Source organism: Lepidochelys olivacea (genome assembly GCF_965140295.1).
Source record: "Lepidochelys olivacea isolate rLepOli2 genome assembly, chromosome: 2".
In the NCBI taxonomy this organism is placed as follows: domain Eukaryota; kingdom Metazoa; phylum Chordata; order Testudines; family Cheloniidae; genus Lepidochelys; species Lepidochelys olivacea.
In genome coordinates this window covers 89,532,820-89,557,265 of record NC_140412.1, presented here as the reverse complement: position 1 = coordinate 89,557,265, position 24,446 = coordinate 89,532,820, and the positions used below count along the sequence as shown (strand labels likewise).

The following is a 24,446-nucleotide window of genomic DNA, read 5'->3' as shown; positions in this document are numbered from 1 at the left end:
GCTGTACTGAGAACATGAAGCCGTTTATGGAACTTCTCTTATATGACTGTTTCGATGTTCAGGGTCTCTGCTATGTGGGACAGGAGATCCTGGAAAGCTGTGAAGTCACTGACAACGGGCGTAAGGTCTGGTTTCACTGCCTCATTGGATGATTAAGGCTGCTTGGGGGGAGACATTCCTTTATCTCCCGCTCATGGTGGCTGATGCCAGGAACTGGTGCTGGAGGTCTGATTAACAATGTTGTAAAAGGGCAAGATTGTATTCTCTTCCTGATCATATGTGATGACAATCCCCAGTAAAGCCAGTAGAGCCAAGACAACACGCTGCAGGTACCCCTAGTTGAGGCTGGCCAGCCCGGTATCATTCCCAGGAACAGAACTCTTGTCAGGAAATCTCTGGCGCCGTCCTTGAGGTTGTTCTCTGAAGGCAAAGGAAAAGCATGCTTGGTCAACACAGTGAGAAAGAGTAAACCACCAAGGATGAAGACAAATAACCCTCTTCAAATGGTGGTGCAATGAGGTGATGTGGCCTCTGCACCTGATTTGGCACCAGTCATCATCACACAGGATCAGAGAACACTGGGGCCTCCATGGTGCACATCTCAGGCCTGTCATCAGTTTGGTTGTGGGCACCAACATCAATACCAGGGTTCCATTCCTGTGTTGATGGACTTGAGGCTCTATCCATGGAGGAGTGATACCTCATATCCTTTTTGTGGGATGATCCTGCACGTTACTTGGAGCGGTGTTTGTGCTTTGTCAGGGTCGGTCTCTTGGTGTCATCCCTCTGTGACTGGGGTGTAGGTACCAGCTCAGATATTGAGGCTGTTGGCACCGACACAGTTGACAGTACCCTCGGTTGCTTTTCTTTAACTGCCCAATCCCAGGGTGTGATGCCTGCTTAAAAGAGCACTAGCCAATGCAGACTCTTTCAGTTCCAATTTTATAGTTGTCATTTCCTCTGGGTCTGAAGTTATCCACATGGATTGCTGAAGCAGATATAATTTGATCCCTATGTCCCTAGACTTGCAGGTCCTAGAGGAAAATGATTGGCATATTGAGAACCTCTCCAGGATATGGCTCTCTCTTTGGCAGAAAAGGCAATGGCTGTGTCCGTCAGTAAGAATGAGACCATCACAGGACAAGCAGTGTTTGAACCTGACAGTTTGGAGTCCAACATGTTGGCATGAAGCAACCACTGCTGTTCAAAAGAATCCAATCTCACGTGCATGGAGATGCATGCACACCTATGGTGGGATATACTCTGACACATAGTGGAAGAAGAACAGGAGGAGAGAGGGCTTTCTTTTTTTCCCCCCTTAGACCCTGTTCACTCTGTGCCTCCTCAAGCCCCCATTTCTCCATCCCTATCCTGTTTCCCCCTTTGCCCTCAGCTAAAATGGCCACCATTTCCTCCCACAGCCTTTCCAAGTAACAGTTAAGCTGAGCCCATCAAAATATACATCAGCTAAATCCACCAGAGATGATGTCCCCATAGCTTAGTTCTCTCAGGACCAATGTGAAGCTCTGAAAGATGGTGGGACAATAAGAATTCAGTTGTTGAAGACTCCTACCTACTGAGAGAGCATTAAACTTTAGGTGCAATGGAAGCATCTTCACTTCCACTAGTCAACGAAGAAGAAAGGGCAAATCACATGAAGCTAGACAGGGAGCCAAAAAGATCAGGTATAAGGTTTCTATAAAATTCTATAATAATTTAAAACCTGATAAAATAATATACAAAGCATAGAAACAAACTGTCAAGGTTCACCTCTTTCAAGGATCTATACTGACTCATATATACGTGGGCGTGCACTACCAACTGGAGGAGAGAGAAGTGCTATTCATGACATGGAAAAATGTGGCAACCTAAGTTCCCTCTAAGCTGCACGTCCGCACAGCTGCCTATTAAACCCCGCACAGGGGCTCAGAGCTGCGGCAGGGAGAGATCCCTCTCCCCCAGCACGGACCTGCTGCGGCAGGGAAAGGTGCCTTTCCCTGCCGGCCCCAACCCAGCCCTGGCACAGACCTGCCACAGTCGGGAGAGGGGCGCCTCTGCCCCCACAGCCTAGGTGCTGCTGCGGGGAGAGAGCACTAGGGGAATTCCTCTCTCCCTGACGTAGCCCCAAGCAGCCTGCACCCCAAAGCCCTCATCCCCAGCCCCCTGCGCTGGAGCCCTCACCCCCTGCACCTCAACCCTGTGCCCCAGCCCTGAGCCCCTCATCTCTAGCCCCACCCCAGAGACCTTGCCCCCCCGCATCCCCTGCCCCAGCCCTGAGCCCCTCTCCCACACTCCAAACTCCTCGGCCCACCCCCACCAAATGAATTTTGTTATGTGCACCAATATGGAGGTGTCAAGTATCAGGGGGTAGCCATGTTAGTCTGGATCCACAAAAAACAACAAGGAGTCCGGTGGCACTTTAAAGACTAACAGATTTATCTGAGCATAAGCTTTCATGGATAAAAACCTCACTTCTTCAGATGCATCTGTCACACATCACCTCCATACTGGTGAACATAACAAAACTCATTCCGCACATGCATGGGAAAAATTAAAGGGAACACTGGTGGCAACAAACAAACAAAGTAAAATAATTGTCATCTACAAGATTACAGATATCTGTAAGAAAATCCAGAGGGGCATAGAAAGTTTAACAGATGAAGTTCACTGTAAACAAATGCAAGGCAATAGACCAGTGGTCCCCAACCTTTCTGTGGTAATATCACATTCCTATTCCCAACAGACTGTGGCGCGCGCCAAACACCCGCCGCCAAAATGTGGCAGCGGAAAGAAGCCTCGCCTCCAAGAAACGGCAACGCGCCTGGCAGCGGCATTTCAGCAGCGCGGTGTCCTGTGGGCGCACACAACTGCCCCAGCAGGAGCCATTGTGCCCGCAGGCACCGCATTGGGGACCCCTGCAATAGACGTTAGAAGGAATAATTCCAATCACTTATGTACATTGCTGGTTGTAAGTTAACTGTAACCACTCAACATCACTGGACACTTCAATGGAAGCCTCTGCTCAACATGCATCATGCATATGTCCAAAATGTTAGGACATATACAGAACAGGATAGAGCAATACTGAAAATATTATGCTGGCCATATTGAATTTGATGGTACAGCATTGCCAGGAATGTTGAGTTCAGTTCTATTTTTTTTTTCACCTCAAAAAGAGTATAGTAGAAGTAAAGATCCAAAGAAGGGTCATTAAAATTATTAGAAGCACGGAGAAATGTCCATATGAGCAAAGGCTAAACAAAACAAAGGAAATTAATAAGAACACAAATGTATATCAAATTATTACACACAATGTTAAAAGGACATTATTAAAGTTATACACTCAAAAGTTGGGAAATGCCAAAATTAAGGTTGCCTGTGGAACCTTAATTTGACTCCTTTAGGTGTACATCTTTATGATCATGTAATTACAGACTATCATACATTGTACTGTCTTTTCCACAAAACCGTATCTCATTCAGTGCACAGGATAACCAGTGTTCACCTAACGAACAGCTATTCAATATTTTGGTTTTTCCTCATTTTTCAATGTGTGGCCTTATGCCTTATTTGCTGCACATTGTTCAAACCCTGCTCTGAAGACAAAATTATTAAATTTCCTTATGGGCATTTCTAGGATGTTCATTACTATAGTATGAATGCTTACAAACATTAATTAATGCATTTTTCAGAACAGCCTTGTGAAGTGAGGGGGTGGTATTATCCCTATTTTACAGTTGGGGAGCTCAAACAGAGAGATTAAGGTCATAAGTATCCACTAATTTTGGTTGCCCAACCTGACACACCCAAGACCTCATTCTTTGGAGTACTTAACATTTCAAAGCACTTCATATATTCAAAGCACAGCTCCCACTGACTTCATCTGCAGCTATGAGTTCTCAGCATTTCTGCAAATCAGACCCTAGGGTTTCAGTCAGGTACCCAGAAAAATTAGTGACCACCTGGGAATAGTCTGGTTTTAAGTTACTTGCTTACATCACATAGGAACTTGGTCAGAACAGAAGCAGGAAAGGAAACCAGTTCTCCAGGACAGAACTCAACTGCCTAATCATGAGACAAAACTTTATCTTCCTGCAACCCCCATGCCCCTCAGCTCATTGACTACATGCCTTCCAATTTCTGCAACATATGAAACAGGGGTTGTACATGTCACAATCTCCTTTACTACACAGGCCTGATTCATCCCTAGAGCAGGTTCATCCTATGCACAGAATGAGGCAGGTTTCTGTGGGGAAAAAAATGTGTGATTGTGATTTGCTTCTCTCTTGGGGGAGGGCAACAAATTAAGCTGCTGTATGTGACAGGCAGAGCTCTTCCCCTCCACTTAGGAAGAACAGAGGTTTTTGAGTGAGGGAAGGAGACTACCATTTTTGCAAGAGGGGAAAAGGAGGAAGAAGTGCCCAGTAGCTCGGAATCTTCCTGCTCCGCTCTCATAAATAATATCAATTGGCATCTCCTTCCTTCCTATTTCTCTTTACCCCCAACCCCAGGATTCAAGATGCTCCTGCTGCAGATGCCACTCTCCTTGCCACGTTTAGATGGGGAGAGCATGAAGAACCACCCATAGAACTGCCCCCCTTTGAGCTTGGGGTGATGTAAAAGAACCACTCATGTACCTACAGCATGAGCAAAGGTGTGTGTGTGTGTGGGTGGGTGGGTGTGTGTCAAGGAGCAGATGTGTGGCTGGGGGATCTGTAAAATTAACTGATGGGGGGCATACTGCTTTGGAACCAGGTGATGTGGAATAGGGGTGTGAAGGTTGCACAGAATTAATAAGGCATTTAGTTTTTTGGAGGAGTTCAAATCCCCATGCTATCAGGCAACACTTTTTGCAATTTTACGAATATTTAAAAATCCTCTTTGTCACAACCTGTTGGCATGTATGTGTACTATTGTGCAGGAGTAATAATCAAACAGTCTGCTATTGCTGTGGATTTAAAAGCAAATACAATGATTGATGGAACATGAAAAAGACTAAGAAACAAAAGAAGCAACAAGCTACATGTAACTGACTTTTTTCAGTTATCTAGGTGAAAAATGGAAGAAAGCAATGGCAAGTAGAGAGCTCTAGATGGTTCAGTTTACTTCTGCTTTAACATCTCAACGTAATTAGCTAGATATTAAAATTCTGATACCTCAAGAGGCCGCATTTTCAAAAGCATGATCACTATCAGTGAATTAACCAGGCCTATAGTACTGAGAATTAAGAGACCCTTCTGAAATAAGCCAGACCTGTCAAAGAAGTCCCCATCCTTTCTTCCCATTTTTGAAAACTGTACTAGGGAGGGTACAAAAGAAAGGAAGAGAAGAGTGGATGAAGAAGATTTTTCCCCTCAGACATAAATGAGATTTAAAACGAAGGCAACGACTCTTTAAGGAATCAATTTGCCTGTACAACCCTGTTAAGAGTGAAAAGTATTGTTGGCCAACTATGGCCTACAATGGCAGGGGACACTATGGCAACCACTCTGGCAAACAGATGAGTGGGGGAGATGTTGCCTAGCAACAGGAAGCTCCGAGAGAGATTTTTGTACAACAGTGACAGTTGAAAGACACCATTGCAATCTAATCTAAGAACTAAGAAACTAAAGGAAGGAAAATATGTCCTATGATTTTTCCACTTTATAATCAATCTGAATTTTTATTTTTAAACTAAAAAGATTTGTAGTCTTTAATAATTTTTCTTAGTTAAAAAAAAAAGAAAAAATGGCAATGGAAGGGACCATGGAATAAGTGCCTGGGAACTGCTCAGCTAGGCCCCGATTCTGAAGAGATTTACATACATGGTTAACTTTAAGTACAAGTAGTCCCATGGATATGGGACTACACTCGATGACACTATTTGCTGCTTAATACAAGTCTGAAGGACTGGGGACATAATTAATACAAGAGAGATATGGAATGCACATGTATTTTATTGACTAGCTTGCAAGAACACAATCTTAACCAATTACTAAAAGTCACAAGTGAGAGGTGGCAAAAGAAAAAGTAATGAAATGCTAGCATTGTTCTGTGAATGCTCAGAACAATAAATACTTGAAAAGCAAAGGCAAGTGATGCAAGATTCCTCAGATTGGCATAATCCATATCTATACTACAGCAATTTCCTGCTGATGAATTATCACAAATCTAATGGAAAATCCTCTCAGTCTGACTAGTCTCTTTAGTAGTGTTTACTGTGTAATGCCCTAACATTTTAAAATATAAAATGTACTTACCAATATTTATGATGTTTATTTTGATATTATCATGTTTTTGAATTTCATCTTGGATAATGGAAAATAAATTAGTTGGCTTCATTTAAAGTTTCTCACCAACCAGTATAGCATTTAAGTTGCAGACACAGAGAATTTCCTTTTTAAATATTTTGTTTTGTAGAAGATTGTTTTATAAAAATCTAAAATTGTGGCAAATGTGATTAAGCCTCTGATTTCTCTGCATGCTATTTCCTCAGCTCTAGTATTTTGTTAAAATATCCATTTAATTATCCTTCTTAATAAAAAACAAAGGAAGGGCTTAGTGGAGGTTGTGTAAATTTGAGACACTAAAAAAAAAAAAAATCTAGAGTTTTGCAACATTACTCATGTACCAAATACAAGTATGATATCATCTAGCTCTTATATAGTTAATTAGTAGATCACAAAAGGGCATTGTCTGTTCAATATTAAAAATAAAAGCATAATTTAGACAAAACAATTCCCTGCAACTGTCTTAGAAAAGCTACAAGAATATTATACCAAATCTGTTTGGTAAAGACATTTGAATTGAGGCAGTTCATAAACCCGTTGTCAAAGACCTGATTATTTCTAATATTCATCAATGAACCACAATCTACCACTAAATTAGGATTTAGTGTTTTATTCATGGTAATGGGTTGTATTAGAAATTCAGATATTCTGTGATTTGGAGGCATTCGATCTCTTGATTTTTTTTTAAACTTCCTGCTAGTACTTTTGCTCTTTCATATGTGGAATATCACTGTTTTTATTATCCTCCAGCATCTTGTCAGCCCAGACAACACCTAGTTCTATACAGACCAAAAGGAGGTACCTAGAAAAGCCTGACTAGTATGTAAGCTGCTTTGTCAAGTCTATATAATGTTAGATAAGGATACCAAAATGACTACTTTAAACAGTTCTAAATGGAAACATCCCCACTCTTTGCACAAGAGGTGCACACTGTTCTCAGAGAATAAAATGCATAAGTACACATGGCCCTCTGAATTTTCTAAATTTCATAGTTTTTTTTCAGATAAATACACAGAAACCTCTTAACAGAGCTCCTGAAGATGCTTCTTGTTCTGAGAGGACATCTGAATAATGGGAGAGAGGTTTCTTGACTCAAGTAGAGAAAAAAAGCCATCTTTGGAAAGAAATGAGGGACAAACTTAAACATCACTATGTAGGCCCAGTGGAAAAAAAACAGGAAGAAAAATAAATCACTACACAAAAGTTTGACGCTCAACAACTCTAAGTAGATGGCCACTAGAAAGACAGTTTTAGTATGAGGTGTCTGAGTTCTTATGTGGCACCATCACTGCAATAAAAACACCTCACAAATATTTATTCTCATCAGACCCTCTGAGGTAGTGACATGCTGGCCCCATTTTACACTGAGAAAACCAATGTTCAAAGAGATTGAGCTTTTGATTTTTGGAGGTGCTCAGGAACTGACATTTTTCCATCTACAGGCATTGTAGGTACAGAAAACTTCTGAAAAGTTACTTGTCCTTGGCCATACAAAGTCTGTGGCAGAGCTGGGAACTGAATCCAGATCTTATGAGCTCTAGTCTATTGCCTTACTCCCAAACTTATTCTACCTCCTCGCTTTAGATCTATAGGTCTGAAATCAGATGCTGAATATCTTCACAGGTGCTTCCTCTGAATCCCTTAGGATGGTGTCAGGGTTCAAAGGAAACACCTGCAGAGAAGTTTTTAGCATCAGACTGCAATTCCAGAGGACTAGAGACAAGGAAGAATGGACTTATGAGCCTCATTTTTAATCAGCTTCTTTTTTCTTTTTCTTTTACACCCACACCCACAGGATGCTTACAGGAACAGTGCTCTATCTTGCCTTCAAGGCCTCAATAGTCGCTGCCTGATCACTTAGGAGGCTAACACTTAACGCTTTATTAAGTTTTATTCCAGGGTGGATAATGTTAAGAACACCACATTTGAAACAATGTATTTTGTGCTCCGTACCAGGCCCAGAAGGCACAAACACATTAAGGCCTTGATCCTGTAATGAGATATGCACAATGGAGCCCTGCTGCTCATACATAGCCCCTTTAATTTCAGTGGAGTTCAGGGGTCTGACAGAGTATTTTCTTACTGCAGGATCAAGACCTAAAGCAGAAGGTCTTGCATACATGCACCAGTATAGATGCCCCTTACTGAGGTAGTTCCAATTTCCTCAGCTGGATACCCTGGCTTTAGCTCAACCAGCCTATCCTGAAGTTCAAGGATTCCAGCACTCTGAATGACTGCGTTTCATGGCCACGACCTCCTAGCACAGAGAAGTACCATAATGAGCGAATTGCCAGATACTTTTAAGGAGTAAAACTGATGGTTCTTAGGAGAAATCTACTTTTATAAAAAGATATACCCCTGTAGCAGCGGTGTGACATCACTAACAGACTGTCTGACAAAGAATGAACATTCTACTATCTAATTTGTAGATTAAAGGAAAGGTGGCCGGGGATGACCAAAACAAAAAGGTAAAACCCAAAAGTCTAGTTTTATTGAGACTATTGAGAGAGCTCTGTTTCTCTGAGCCAGGAAAAAACAAAAAATGAGTAGCATCAACCAATTTTAGAGGGGAGTGTCATTACAAAACCTTTCAATTTTTCCTGTTTCAATTTGCTGATAGTAAGATTTAAACTCACTGTCTGGCACAGCACAAAGGGAAACTGATGAAAGATTATGTTATGTTTTATATAAACTACTTGATAGAATATAATTGAAGTGAGAACACACCTACCAGAACTAAATGTTTCCACCAGATGGACAACTTCCCATGCCAATTATCAGGTGTTGAAAAATTTACCAGATACCTTAGAATCATAGAATATCAGAGTTGGAAGGGACCTCAGGAGGTCATCTAGTCCAACCCCCTGCTCAAAGCAGGACCAATCCCCAATTTTTGGCCCAGATCCCTAAATGGCCCCCTCAAGGATTGAACTCACAACCCTGGGTTTAACAGGCCAATGCTCAAACCACTGAGCTATCCCTCCCCCTTCTAATCAGAGATAAATACAAAAGAGGGTGGGAAAAAGTGAAACTCCAGCTGTAATTCCTAGTGTAAGCCCAGCTCCTCTGCCATCAAAAAGGTGGAATGTTCTAGAATTTCTACCATCATGGTGGCCCTGAACACTAACAGGAGTGTAATCAGCTTCTGGTGGAATTAATAAATTTGAAGCTACTGGAAGGATAAAACTCTCACTGACTTTCAATTAGGCATAGGTGTCTAAATGCCTTTGCGGATCTAGGTGAAAGAGCTTTTTGTGTCTTCATTATCTTCCACGGTCTCCTAGCTGCCACAGTGAGGAGAAAAGGAAGAGGTTCCCAGTACTCTGTTCCTCCCCAGATCACTGACAGCTGAAAAGAGGCATGGAGAGGGAAGAAAAGATTTCTTTTACTCTACCTCTTCCTGAGTTTCCATTTTCAGGAATTTTGTTCCCCATTAATAATTGTAAAAAGAAAAGGAGTACTTCTGGCACCTTAGAGACTAACCAATTTATTTGAGCATAAGCTTTCGTGAGCTACAGCTCACTTCATCGGATGCATACCGTGGAAACTGCAGCAGACTTTATATATACACAGAGAATATGAAACAATACCTCCTCCCACCCCACTGTCCTGCTGGTAATAGCTTACCTAAAGTGATCATCAGGTGGGCCATTTCCAGCACAAATCCAGGTTTTCTCACACTCCACCCCCCCACACAAATTCACTCTCCTGCTGGTGATAGCCCATCCAAAGTGACAACTCTTTACACAATGTGCATGACAATCAAGTTGGGCTATTTCCTGCACAAATCCAGGTTCTCACACATCCCCCCCACCTCTGAAACCTGTCATTAATAATTGTATCACCTGTCTCTGGTGCTGCTCCTGCCTTTCCCAGGCAGCAAGGGCATGAAACTGACCCGATTCATGCCAATTTCACTGCTACCCACAGTGTTCCCAACAGCAGCTAGGAAACTGATCAGCATCTTGCTAGTTTCACAGTTTTGCAGCTTGTAAGATAGAAGTAGGAGTAGTAAAGGAAACTAAACTTCTGCAGACTCAGGATGATTTTATTTATTTATATTTGGTTCATATTTGAAAGATTACCATCAACTCGGGGACTGTTGTTCACTTTAAGTGAAAGCTTATATTCTACAGAAGTTGGTGGTGTAAATCCCCTCCTCTTTACAAGCAAGTTGATTATTCAAGCTCAGCAAATCAAGATTTGTTAACATTGAGAGCAGTATGAAGCATTCAATTTATTTATTTATTTATTGCAAAGACTACAAAGGAATCCTGAATAATGACAAACTGGTTAAGAACTAGACAAAACAACTGGCATCTGACTCATCTTCTGTTACTAACGTTATTCAAGGTTATGATAGCAACGCTAGATACAGTTTGGGCTAATATTTATTTCATACCATCTGTCAGTGGAGTCTAAGAACACTTGTAATTAAGTAGTTACAAAACATGGTCTGACATGGAGACTAAATGACCAGTCAACATTCACACAGCTCTCTTAAATCAAATATGCAAAAGAAATTAAGCCAAAAGCTTTATTTGCCCAGCCCATCTCACAATAAGATGGGATCCAAATATTTGAAAGGGTTAGAGAAGAAAGTTGTTCTATACCAACAGAAGACTTTGTGTATTATCACTGTGGTAACAGGCTAAACACTATATATTCTGTGATCAATTCTTCTGCCCAACTTGAAAGTCAAGATGACCAGCTTCAATGAAATCTACTGAGTTCTTCCAATGTAAAGCCTTTGGTAAACATGACAAATCAGTCCAACAGATAACTTTTTTTTATATTCACAAATCAGTATTCAAATAAAAGGTTAAGATTTTTATAGGTGCTGGTGTTCGAGCTCTGAAAGATCTAGATAACTTGTATGTGCCAAAATATGCAGGGTAATGTGTTTTTTAGTTCAGCTGAAGCTTAAACAGATCAGGAAACGTATGAAACTCAGAACAATTGCTTGAGATTATACTTGATAATCCACACTTGGTAAAAATCTGCATTTATTTTTGGTGCTCCTACTACTATCTGAATAATTAGGTGTTTTAGAAAGAGAAGACAATTTTTGTAATTTCATCCAAGTGCTCAATCATCCCAACAACAGATCTTTTACTCTAACAAGAGATATATTATGCAAGCCAGGAAGAGGCTTAATTTGCTTAATTTGTTGTGCACGAAGAACACACTTTTCAGAGTAGCAGCCGTGTTAGTCTGTATTCGCAAAAAGAAAAGGAGTACTTGTGGCACCTTAGAGACTAACAAATTTATTTGAGCATAAGCTTTCGTGAGCTACAGCTCACTTCATCGGATAAATAAATTTGTTAGTCTCTAAGGTGCCACAAGTACTCCTTTTCTTTTAACAACACACCATCCATCAGAAGTTTTATACTAGTTAACACTAGCATTCAGAATGCATGCACAGTTTTTTCTTGGGTAGGGGAAAGAAAAACAAACATAGGAAACACAAAGGGGATGGTTAAGTCCAAACTCTTTTCCTGTGCCAACAGAAGGGGAGAATCCTTTGCGTACCTCAACTACACTGGATCTCATGGTAAAAGGACATGATCCTATACATGCACTGGAGCTAATGGTGGGGACTGCCAAGGGAGAACCAGGAAGTCAGAGAAAGAAACTGCTTCATACATAATCACAGGAATGCATAATCACAGTCCTTGTGGTGCTGGTAAGTACCATTCTATTCCAGCACTTGCTCTCCTTGATTTTTAACTCACAAGATACAAGTAGCCAAGTAGAGTTGTCAGAAGTTGCTATGGGTTTACCACTACCCTCCCCAAACAATATTTTACTATGACCCAGACCTCAGATCTTGCAATTGGATCTGCACAGACAGAACTTTGAACCTGCAGAATTCCAATGCATTCATGAAGGTCAGGATTAAGACACAGACACATGCTCAGGGCTCCAGCTCCTAGAGGCATATGATTACATTAGAATCTGAGCTTTCATTTGGGGAAAAAATTGTAAGCTGTTAACCCTCATATTTGTGAAGAAATGTAAGTGTAACCCACCATCCACCTAAATCTGCAGAGGGCCTAAAACAAAGCTCTGAGAGGTGTATACTTTCCCAGTGCATCTCAATGTGGTGTTAACTTTAAGATCCACTTCTCTGAAGGACTATGCTCTATCTACACCACCCCAACAGAAGACTAAGGTGGAAAAAAGCACAAAGGGTTGAGTTGGCATTTTCATGGCAGATACATACTGACTGTTTGTTAAGGAGTGATGTGTTTTACTGTTACCTCACCTCAATCAAGGGTAAGGTAAAGGATGAGAGGAGGCTCCTCCTTGATGGAGGAGAGCCCCTCTCCACACATATCACGATGACCCATCAAGGACCCTACATTTTAGTTTCAGAGTAGCAGCTGTTGTTAGTCGGTATTCGGAAAAAGAAAAGGAGTACTTGTGGCACCTTAGAGACTAACCAATTTATCTGAGTATAAGCTTTCGTGAGCTACAGCTCACTCCATCGGATGCATTCAGTGGAAAATACAGTGGGGAGATTTATATACATAAAGAACATGAAACAATAGGTGTTACCATACACACTGTAACAAGAGAGTGATCACTTAAGGTGAGCTATTACCAGCAGGAGAGCGGGGGGGGGGGGCGCACGGGACTTTTTGTAGTAATAATCAAGGTGGGCCATTTCCAGCAGTTGACAAGAACATCTGAAGAACAGTGGGGGGCTGAGGGGGGAAAAAAACATGGGGAAACAGATTTACTTTGTGTAATGACCCATCCACTCCCAGTCTCTATTCAAGCCTAAGTTAATTGTATCCAGTTTGCAAATTAATTCCAATTCAGCAGTCTCTCGTTGGAGTCTGGTTTTGAATTTTTTTTTTTTGAAGAATTGCCACTTTTAGGTCTGTAATCGAGTGACCAAAGAGATTGATGTATTCTCCGACTGGTTTTTGAATGTTATAATTCTTGACGTCTGATTTGTGTCCATTTAATTCTTTTACGTAGAGACTGTCCAGTTTGACCAGTGTACATGGCAGAGGGGCATTGCTGGCACATGATGGCATATATCACATTGGTAGATGCGCAGGTGAACAAGCCTCTGATAGTGTGGCTGATGTGATTAGGCCCTATGATGGTGTCCCCTGAATTGACATGTGGACACAGTTGGCAACGGGCTTTGTTGCAAGGATAGGTAATCACTCAATTACAGATCTAAAAGTTGCAATTTCACGCCCCCCTCCCCCCGCTGGTAATAGCTCACTTTACCTGATCACTCTCCTTACAGTGTGTATGGTAACACCCATTGTTTCAAGTTCTCTATGTATATAAATCTCCCCACTGTATTTTCCACTGAATGAATCTGATGAAGTGAGCTGTAGCTCACGAAAGCTTATGCTCAAATAAATTGGTTAGTCTCTAAGGTGCCACAAGTACTCCTTTTCTTCCTGCATTTTAGTGAAGTCCTGACTTTATGTAGGCACTGTGATTAAATCCTTCTCTGGTCACTTTTTCTGGAAATTAACAAAACTTTAAGACATGTTCCACATCTGTCTGATATCTCATGGAATAGATAACAAAGCAGCCGACACATGGAAGTGAATGAAGTTGGGACATTCTTGGCTTTCACTGTGGTCTTGCAAATAGATACATACAAAAGCCTAAAGTTATGAATGCCACAAATGGATTCTCTTCCATATGTCATCTACTATATTCCCATGAGCTACCAGACAGATGTGGAATACACCATTCTAAAGCCTAATTAATTTCCAGGAATAAAAGGCTTTTGACTGAGAAAACAGAGACACATGTTCAGACTTAACAATTTTTTAAAAATTCTTACTCGAGCAGTTTATGATAATTTTCAATTAGGAATTGTGCATTTGTTGCTGTTCTTCCCCTTGTCGTAAGATACCCAGTCAGTTTTAAAAGCTGAAACAGAGGGGATGGATATTAATTTGCTGGTAATTTGGCCAAATCTGAATTTTGTAATTATACTGCCTACCTAATCTATCCCTACAGGTTCAACTGGAAACAGTATTCTTTGCCTTCTTGTCCTAAATAGCTACTTAGTGTTGATGCTGTCAATCAGCTGCTGTGCTCCACCTCAGAGGTGGCTGTATTTTAGTGACAGACAATGGAATTGATGCACCCAGCTTGTAAAACAATACGAGATCCCTCAGCCCGAGGCAAGTACTTAAAAATCCTAGATGTATTCCAAATGCATTTCGGCCACACAGTAAAGCAGCAGCAGGCTTCGGCAAGACGCTGACAGGCAGCCTGGTAGAAATTCAGCGAGCAGCTTTTAGCGTTTTAGATGTTGCCAAAAAAATCCCAGCCCTGAGTCACAGGCTGCAGCAGCGCGTCCCCTCCTCCGCCGGCCCGCTGTCCACAGCGCGAGCCCCGCGCCCCGCCTGCACACCCACAGCCCGCGCCCCGGCAGGGCTCGCGCCGCGGCAGAGGCGAAGCCCCGACTGGCTTGCCCAGCCCCGTGGGCAGCAGTTACCCCCGCCCCGGCGTGCCCCCCAAAAAGCAGCCGCGGAAGGGGGGGACGGACCGTACAAAGGACACGCAGCGGCAGTGACAGCGGCAGCCATGGCTCCCGCAGCGGCAGTGACAGGCTGCGAGAGCGGCTGGCAGAGCCCTTCCCGCGACCGGCATCACCCGCAGGCCGGGGAGAAGGGGCCGCGCACAGCGGGGCGGGGGGCGGAGCAGGGCAGCCACCCTGGTGCTACCCTTCCCCCCCGGAACGGGGAGACCGACAGCCGGGGGACGGGAAGGGTCACACACACACACCCCCCCGCGCTCGGGGACACACACGGCTGGGGAAAAGGGGTTACCCCAGGGCGCAGCAGGCTCCGGGCGGTGGTGCCGCCCCCAGTACAAGGGCGCTAGAACTGCGGCTCCCATCGGGGGTGGGGAGAGGGGCAGGTTTGGGGGTCTCTCTCCTTACCTTGTCAGAGAAGGAAACAGCAGGACTCGTTCCTCCTCCTCCTCCTCCCGCGCTGCCCCTATGACAGGACCCGACGAAGAACCGGATTCAACCGCTGCGGACGGTTCCCGGAGACTCAGACCCACACCGACCACCGCCGCCGCCGCCGCTGTAGCGTTTGAAAGTGCCCCCCCTCCTCCCCGGCACTGCCGCTCCCCTCCCCCCCAGTCAGAATGTCGGTCTCCGTGTGCAGCTCTGCGGGGCTCCCATTGGCCGCGCCATCCCACGTGACCCCAAACACGCACGCGAGACAGGCGAGAACGCGCCGCCGCGAACGTTACGGGAGTTGGGCGGCGGTTGGGGAAGGAGGGAGAGTCAACGTCACCGCCCTCCTTCCGCAGTGACTCCGCCGGTGCATCAGATCTCTCGTGCACACGCGCGCAACACACGCACACGGAAGGAAAATAACGGGCCCTGGCAGGGCCGGGGGCGGGGCAGCAGGCAGGCGCGGAGCAGGGCGCAAGCGCCGGGACGGCTGGTCTTGGTCTTGGCTCCTGCGACTGGAACATTCTGGAAATGGCGGATGCGATGTCCCGGAGATTGAGACGGGAGGGGATGGGGGAAGAGACTAGCGCACCTGCTTCCCCTTGTGACAGGAACCGAGTAGGAGCCGCCACCGATTCCTCCCGACTCTCAAGCCCAGGGCCCCCTACTTGAGCTACACCGGGTTTTCCGGCAGCGATGGCGCAGTGAGTTTTAACTACCCGCAGAGTGCGCATGCGCGGCTGGCTCCGGTAAGCGGTGACTGGCTCGCGCTGCGCCCGAATATGACGGGGGACGGGCCCAGGGGAGGGCGCGTGTCCTCCCCCGACCCTGCCGCTTGCCTCACGGGCCGCGCCGTGGCACGCTGCGCTGAAGGGGGCAGCCGCTCTGACGTGTGTTAGGGAAGCAGCAGCGGCCGGAGCGAGCATTGGCCCCGTGGCTGTGGCTCACGCAGCGCGGGGGTCAGCGTGTCGTCTAGGCCCTGCAGCGCCGTGCACCGGACGGTGGCTGTTCCCCGCCCCGCAGAGGGGGCGCCTTTCAGTACTGAGACAAGCTTCGATCCTTCCGAGGCTGGCGCTCGGCTTCACCCCCACGAGGAGGGCCACTCGCTTGTCTTCGCCGGCTCAAGGCTCCCATCTGTTGAGCTCGGGGGAGCCACGTCCCGTACAATGAGTTTGTATTCAAGCTTTTAACACTGAATCCTTTCACTCGTTCGTGTAGTTCAGTTTTACCTTTTTATTGAGGGCATGACATGCTGCAGCTTCGTTAATCCATTCCTGGTTTATTCTGCCGATGCTTTTTCCAGTAGTAATCAGCATCCTTGCGTGAGATAATGATAAACGTTTAGTGAAGTCAGCTGATACCAGTTAGACTGGATTCTAATCCCTTTTTACAGGATTACTATGTTTGTAGTGTTTTTAAAAACAACATGCTTCCCCCCCCCCAATATTTTTTTAAAGGAAATCATTAATTTTCATATGCCATTGTTTGAGCATTTATAGAAATGAAGAAACCCGAAATTTGAGATTGTACTGTTTCCTGCCCTGTATTACTCCTAAGGGCATTCTGCACCAAAAAAAAAATAAAAATTCTGTGAATATTTTAAAATTCTGCAAATTTTATTTGTCAAATAAATGTGAAGGCTTCAGCATGGCATGGGGTAGCACAGGCCAATGGCTGCACAGAGGTGGGAGATCACTGTGCAGCCCCCCATCCCACCCCTGGAACATGGACTTGGGTCTGGTCTACACTGGGGGGGGGCGGAGAAATTGAGCTAAATTACGCAACTTCAGCTATGTGAATAAGGTAGCTGAAGTCAACATACTTAGATCTACTTACCACAGTGTCTGTTGACGCTCCCCTGTCGACTCCACCTGCACTTCTCGCTCCAGTGGAGGACCGGAGTGGAGGGGAGAGCGCTCGGCGGTCTATTTATAATGTCTATAAATCTATCCCCGCTGGATCAATTGTTCCGGAGGTGAGTGTAGACATGCCCTCAGTGGTGAGGCTGTACTCAACCCTGACACCGCACAAGGACCAGGAAACACCTCGTGCACCTGTCATGGAGGGCCAGGGCCCTGGGGTATGGGCAGAAAAGGCTCAGCAAGGCAGGATCCAAGTGTGGAGGGGCTTAGTGTGGGGGGAATCCAGATGTGGGTTGAGAGGGTTGTGTGTGGGGCAATCTGGGTGCAGGTGGCTGAGTGAGGGATTGGGGTGGGGGATCTGGATGCACAGGGGCTTGGGGAGTTTGCAGGGGGGTACAGGTGATGGTTGGGGTTTCAGCAGGAGGGTCTGGGTGTGTGGGGGGGGGGATAGAGCTTGGCAGGGGGTGCTGGGTGTGGGAGGCTCTGTGGGAAATCCAGATGCTGGGGGAGTGGAGTTCAGTGGGTTGGGGATCCACATGCAGTTGGTTGGAGCTCAGTGGGGTGGGGATTCAGGTGCATGTGACTCAGCAGGGTGGTCTGGGGAAGGGGGGCTCATTGAGGGTTCTCAGTGTGGGGGCATGAGGCTCGGCAGGAGGGGTTATGAGGAGGTCTGGAGGAATGGGGATTAGGTGGATGAGGGAGCAGGATCCTGTACAGGGATCCCTCCCCCTGCAGCTGAGGAGCAATGGGTGCAGGAAATGGCAGGGGGAGTTTGCAGAGCTTTCTGCAGCCGAAGGAGAAATCTGGCTGTGGGTCTAACCTGGTCCCAGATACAGTGTAAGGGAAGAGGAAGTCCTGTCCTCCACAGCCCAGCGGGGACTAGCAGCTGAGCCCACTGCAGGGTTGCAGCCACCAGCCAGGTCTTTCCCAGTCCTGCCTTCTGTTGCACAGTGATTTAGGTCCCTGCCAGCTGCCTTGGGCACATGAAAAATACTGTTGGGAGGGTCTCATGACCTCTCTTATGGCTTCCCTTTGCTTCCCCGTCAAAGTCATTTTTCTGCGGGGAAGCAAAGAAATCTGTGGGGGACATATATTCTGCACATGTGCAGTGGTGCAGAATTCACCCAGGAATACTGTATATAATTGTAGCGCCACCTTCCCCTAGATCATGTCTCCTATCTGTATCTAGCAATATACTACAGGAAGGACATTGTACCTATCAAGATTTCCACTTTGTCCCCTTATAGCAGCAATAAACTAGGAAAAATGTATTGACTTAACCTGCTTTTCAATGAGATATGAAGTTGGCCTATAAGTTTGGATGTTTTTTAAAGCTTTTTTCCCTTTTTATTTTTTAACCTTAAACCTTAGTAGTGTCAAGTTTTATCTTTTCTGGATGTTGTCTTTCAAGACTCAAACATGGATTTTTCTCTTATTCTTTAATAAAGGGGGAATGGTTGTTGAAACTTTAACAAAACATCTTCCATAGATATTTGGTTAGGTGTTTGTTCAAAGCTCTTTTGTATTTTATTAATACACTCCTAGCTCCTAACATCTATCTACATAAGGAAATTTTAAAAAATCCTATACTTGCTAATACTGGTTCACGCCCATCAGTAATGGCAATGTAGGGGAGCCCTAGTGTAGGCACATTGTCAGCCGCTGCACTGTTTTAACCAACAGGTTACATAACCTAGCTCAGTGCTGGTGTAATCAGCACAGTGGCGCCCGACATTGCTATCATCAATGAGCTGGTGAGCAACTTTTAGAAACATTTTATTGTGTAGATCAGACATTTGCAGTTTGGCATTTTGAGGCAGGGAAAATTGGGTATAAGTTGATTCTCTTGAGTTCCCTTTCAACTGGCATGCTTAAGCTCCTTCTAGAACATACTTAGTTGCTAAGTGTGCAAGAAGCAAGAGTTTCTCTATTAATAGCTACTGTACAAATCACATATGAATTCTCTACAAGATGAAATTTTCAAGATGGAAATAAAACATATTTAAATACCTTGAATAAAAATTCTGTCAATCAGCATTCATTTATTTGGTAAATGTGGTAATCCTACTAATTCTGAAGTCAGCCACATAGTCTTGCAAGAGAAGCAGATATGAATTTCAAGTGTAAAAAAAAGAAAAGCAAAAAGAATAAAAACACTCCATAGATGTCTTCTATATAACATAAAAAACAAAGAGCTTACACTATATTTTCTCCATTGCAGGTCACCTCTAAAGTCATTAGGTGCTAAGTTACCCCAGCGATGGGCATCTTAGAAATAAGATAGAACAAGATCTAAGAGAAAAATCAGTCATATTTACAACATAAACTTGTGCAGAGGAGTCATCTCATTGCCACATTTCAGGTAAATGAGTTCTTCTTAGTGCCAAGAATCAAATACGTCATTGAGAAAATTTTCAGAACAGAAGACTGTCACAATTGGGAACTGCTAGCATAAGACTGGAAGCTTGGTCACCTGAATTATGTTTCCACTGTCACTGAGTTGCTGTGGTCTTGTGTATGCTATGGTTCTTCCTAAGATGTGGCATACCATGTCCACACACACAAGTGTTTGCAGTGGTGCACAGGAGTTCCAAGCACTTTTTTGAACTAACTTTTTTGAGCAATGTGAACCATTGAGTGGTCCTCCACTATACCAATCTCTGCCTTTGCAATGTATGCATAGACAGAGATTGCTGCAGACCCCTAAAAGCAAATATTCCAACTGCTACCATTCCATAGGGCACTGGTCACTGCTTAGGCAGCCTGTCTGATATGCATTCTGAACTCTGCTACATAGGGATCAGGTTTTCTGGAAGCCAATTTCCTATTCAAATATCACTATACCCAACATGGAGCTCAGTTGTGTGCTATTTGATTCTGTTACTAGCATGTCTTGGAAGCTACCAAATAAGGGTGTTGCCAGCTGGCCTGAGGCTGACATGGGCACTGGAGACCATATGCAAGGGCAGCTGCACTTGTTCATTCACAGTATTTTAATGTTTGACTGGCTAAACTGGTCATCAGATGGGGTACATCTACATTTGAGCTGGGAGGTGTGATTCCCAGCTTGCATAGAGGTAGCCATGCTAACTCTGCTTGAGCGAGTGCCTCAAAATATCAGTGTGTCTGTGGCAGCTGAGGCTAGCCACCTGAGTACGTACCCAGGGACCCAAGCGGGATTGTATTTGGGGCAGCTTGGCCGAGCCACCGCCTGTGCTGCTGCGGACACACTATTTTTAGGTGCTAGCTCAAGCAGAGATAGTGGGGGTACATCTGTGTGAGCTGGGAAGTGTAGATGTACGCTTAGAGGGGAGAAGTATTACCAAGAGAAGACAAAGAGCCTGGAAGTCCTATATAACAAGACATGGAAGAATAACAGTAGGTCCTTCTTGGCAGAAAACGTGCCTCTTTCACAATGATCTGGATCAAATCCTGAAGGCTCACCCTTCTGCACAATTAAAGATGCTTCTGGATAGCACAGAAAGTCCATACAGTGCAGTCCATCAGGACAAGGAGGCAAACAAAGAGATCTTGTATACATTTGCAGGATATACTTGTGGGGATCTACAGACAGCAGTTGAGTCAATACAGAAGGAGGAATTGAAAGGTGAGGGGCATCTAAAGAAGATGGCTGATTTTGCAAACTTGATTGTTGGAAAAAGTTTCCCAGGTTCTTAGAAAAGCTGCCATTAGGATTAATAAAAGGAAACAGCATCTTACAATAGTGAAAGTGTTTATCACTTCAGTTCCACCAGCAGCCTTTTGCTTCCCAGTCTTGCTATGTCTCCATCTCCTTGGTGCACAAGTGCAGCTGCCAAGTTCCTCCATAGGTCAACCCAGTTCAGTTCCCTAATACTTCCCCTGAGTTGGCATTTCCCTTGAAACATCCTGTGCTGGCAGGTACATGAGCAGGTAACCACTGCTCCTGGTTAAGATAAAAATGTTCAGCTTGGCATATGCAGCATTAGCTTCAGCTCTATCAGATGGCTGAACTCAAAATAGCAGTGGGGGAAAATTACAAACTGCAGTGTAAAAAGGCAAAAAATAAGAACTTTATTGCAAATCACATATTGGGCACTACAGCAAAAGCATAGTGCATTTTAAATATTACAATTTAGTTATAATGGCACATATGCCAGGCAGGGATCTTAACTAGCATTCTGCTCATATTTAGATGAAGTGACATTTAGCTTTGCCTTGTAATTAAGTGAGTGCATGGAAAACTGCTCTAGGCATATTTTGCTGGCAAAGCAATGTACAGCAGGGGTTTTCAGACTTTTGTACTGGTGACCTCTTTCACACAGCAAGCCTCTGAGTGTGACCCCCCTTTATACATTAAAAACACTTTTTAATATATTTTAACAATTATAAATACTGGAGGCAAAGCGGGGTTTGGGGTGGAGGCTGACAGCTCACGACCTCCCCCCACGTAATAACCTCGCGACCCCCCAGTTTGAGAACCCCTGGTGTACAGGTTAACTGTTACAGACGGTCTTCAATCTTGTGTTTAATAACAACGTTTCTGGAAAATACAGAACTGTGCACTTATCACATCACAGTGTTTATGATCAAGACACCATCATTTAACTACTCCATATACTTCCTCACCAAAACTAATACAAACTACTAGTAAAGCATAAGATAAATGTATAAAACCATTACCAGCAAAGCACATAAAGGCTTTCCATAGCAGCAACTGCAAGTTGTTACACTATCAATAAAATAAAAATTTGTTCCTCCAGAAACTCCTTCACCGTGCAAAGCAAGAGAAATAGACAATTAACAAAAGTTTATACATAAAACACAAAGAGGAAATCCAGCATCACTAGAAACGATTAAATAAAACCAAGAAAAATTTACTTCACTGCTCCAGCCCCATTTCCCCACCATCATTTTGAAAGTTTATGCACAACTCAGGCAAACACAAACTTCAGCACATGCTATTATAAGTAACAGCTTTGGGTGCAACAGTTATCAAGCTGTGCATGGATTGCTGGAAGTCACACTGCCGCCTCTGATTTCGTGTTCCATTAGATGCTTGTTTGTAGCAACACCTTGTAAGACCAATCACTGCTCACGAGAAACATTTACCCTGGGAACACTCTCTCTACCATGAATTGTCCACTCGGTAACAGCAACATATCCACCACATAAGAGCACCATTTGTGATGTCACATCTGAGGTGGAGCTTGGTGGGCCATGTAGAGGCATTGCCCCCCCCCACCCCAAAGTGAATGTTCAGCACAGCTCCAGGGCATACAGCTTTGTCCACTTGCCCTGTCTGACAGAGCCTGCATGGAGGGCATAGGTACTGGGGAGTTTGGGAGGCAGGTCTGGAAGAGAGGGATTGGGGGGGGGGGGGGGGCTTCTGCGGTCAGAGGAGCATCTGGAAAGTTTCTTCTGTCTTTCCTCAGTATCTGGCTTGCAAGCGGTGGTGGTTGCTATTTTGCAGTGGGGAGTATTGGGGACCCCCTGTGCACTGAGCTGTCCCCTCCATCTCGGTTGCTGGCAGCAGGATGTGGATGTGCTATTTTGCAGTGGGGGATCAGGAGACTGCGCTCCCCAAGGTATTTACCTGTCCCCTTCCCCTCTCCTATCTTTACTGCATTTTCCCCCTCCATTGCAGGCTGTGCATGGTACCCTCCCCAATCATCCATCCCTTGCCAGTGTGGAGCATGAAGCTGCACCTGGAGCATCATCAGCCTGTTCCCAGTAGCTGCACTCAAGCATTTTGCTGACTGGGGCCTCCCCTGCCCCATTCTCCCCCACCCCACAATTTCTTCCCCCTACAGCCTAGCTGACCCATACTTTCCAAAACACACTTAATGCTTCATATGCTTTTAGTCAGACAACACTATAACAGCAACATGTGCTTAGGAGCAACATAGCAAAAGAGCACCTACATGTTGCTACCAAGGAATGTCTACTGTATTCAGACAGGTATTATAATGGCTACATTAGTCACTAAACTGTTATTGGAGGTTAACAGCCATTTCAGTTGTGCAAAAGCACACTCCACCATTGACTTGTGCCTGTTGATTGGTAATAGTTGAAGTGGTAGCTGTCCGTATTTATGTAGTCTGTGGTTTCATTAACCATTGTAAAAGTGAGCATGCACAGAGTTACCCAGAATTAGTAGGGATGAAGACCCTTTTAATGTCAGTGTTGTTTGATAGACCTGGAGATCCTTTCTAGTCATTCTTGGGCTTGTTTTTTGAAAGTCTAGCATCATGCACTTTGCCATAGGTACACACGCAGGAACCTTCTGCAATGATCAGTTAAGACTTGTGTCAGCATTAGTAGTAGCCAGGGCCCATGTATTTAATGGTTATGCAATTCACCCTTTACCCCTAAAGTGTGCTCCAGCATCTAGCCTTTTGTTAAAATACATGTACCTTATTTCTAGCTGTTATAGTTGAAAATAAATGCTTGAAATGTGAACCAGTGCATTCACATACACACAGAATTTACTGAAAGCCTGAAACAATACCTTTGAGAGGTGTAAACCACTTAATTTATCTTAATGGATTGTAAATTCTGAAACCTAAAGATAATACTCTGCAGCCTACTGAAAATAAAGTGCTGGGATAGTATAAAATAAATTGAATGTAATAATTAAATATAGGCACATCTGATGGTACTGTAGAACTTCAGAGTTATGAACACCAGTTACCAACTGACCAGTCAACCACACACCTCATTTGGAACTGGAAGTACACAATCAGGCAGCAGCAGCAGAGAATAAATAAAATAAAAAAGCAAATACAGTACAGTACTGTGTTAAATGTAAATTTCTAAAAAAAAAAAATAAAGGGAAAGCAGCATTTTTCTTCTGCATAGTAAAGTTTCAAAGTTGTATTAAGTCAACGTTCAGTTGTAAGCTTTTGAATGAACCACCATAACATTTTGTTCTGTTACGAACACTTCAGAATTACGAACAATATCCCCCATTCCTGAGGTGTTTGTAACTCTGTGGTTCTACTGTATTATTAAATTGCACATATAGTTCTCTAAAACCTATCTTTTAATTTAAATCAATAGAAGTATACTATATTTGAGACAGCTGTAGGGAATTAGGACACTTGCTTTTTTTGTAAGCTAAAAAAAGTAGAAACTTTTCAGCATGAATTAGGAATATAAATGAGGTAGGGAAATTTGATAAAACTATGTACTATGATATTTAGCAATTTTTGGCTCAGCTTTTTGCATTTTTTTAGGAAGTGGAGGACTATGAAAGATTGACTTCAGGAAATATTTCAAAAGTTGTCTTCGTTTGTCTCCATTTGAAATAGTTGTTAATGTGCATGGGTTGGAGCAATTCTGGAGTTCTCAATCCTTTTCCTTTGTGCAGATCAC

At 44.0% G+C, this 24,446-nt stretch overlaps 1 protein-coding gene and 1 long non-coding RNA gene across 3 annotated transcripts in view; one reads left to right on the top strand and one right to left on the bottom strand.

Moving 5' to 3' along the window:
• The window catches only part of ANKRD12 (ankyrin repeat domain 12), a 107,747-nt gene extending 92,379 nt beyond the window's left edge, over positions 1 to 15,368 (bottom strand). For both annotated transcript variants that reach the window (XM_084621816.1, XM_084621817.1), the window contains exon 1: positions 15,205 to 15,368. The gene's annotated coding sequence lies outside the window, so the exon portion shown is untranslated. The remainder of the gene's footprint in view (positions 1 to 15,204) is intronic.
• Positions 15,369 to 15,471: 103 nt separating this feature from the next.
• Positions 15,472 to 24,101, top strand: LOC311516450. The gene is made up of 3 exons (XR_014710417.1): positions 15,472 to 16,398; positions 19,312 to 19,452; positions 22,505 to 24,101. It is a non-coding gene; the product is annotated as an uncharacterized lncRNA (long non-coding RNA).
• The last annotated feature ends 345 nt before the right edge of the window (positions 24,102 to 24,446 follow it).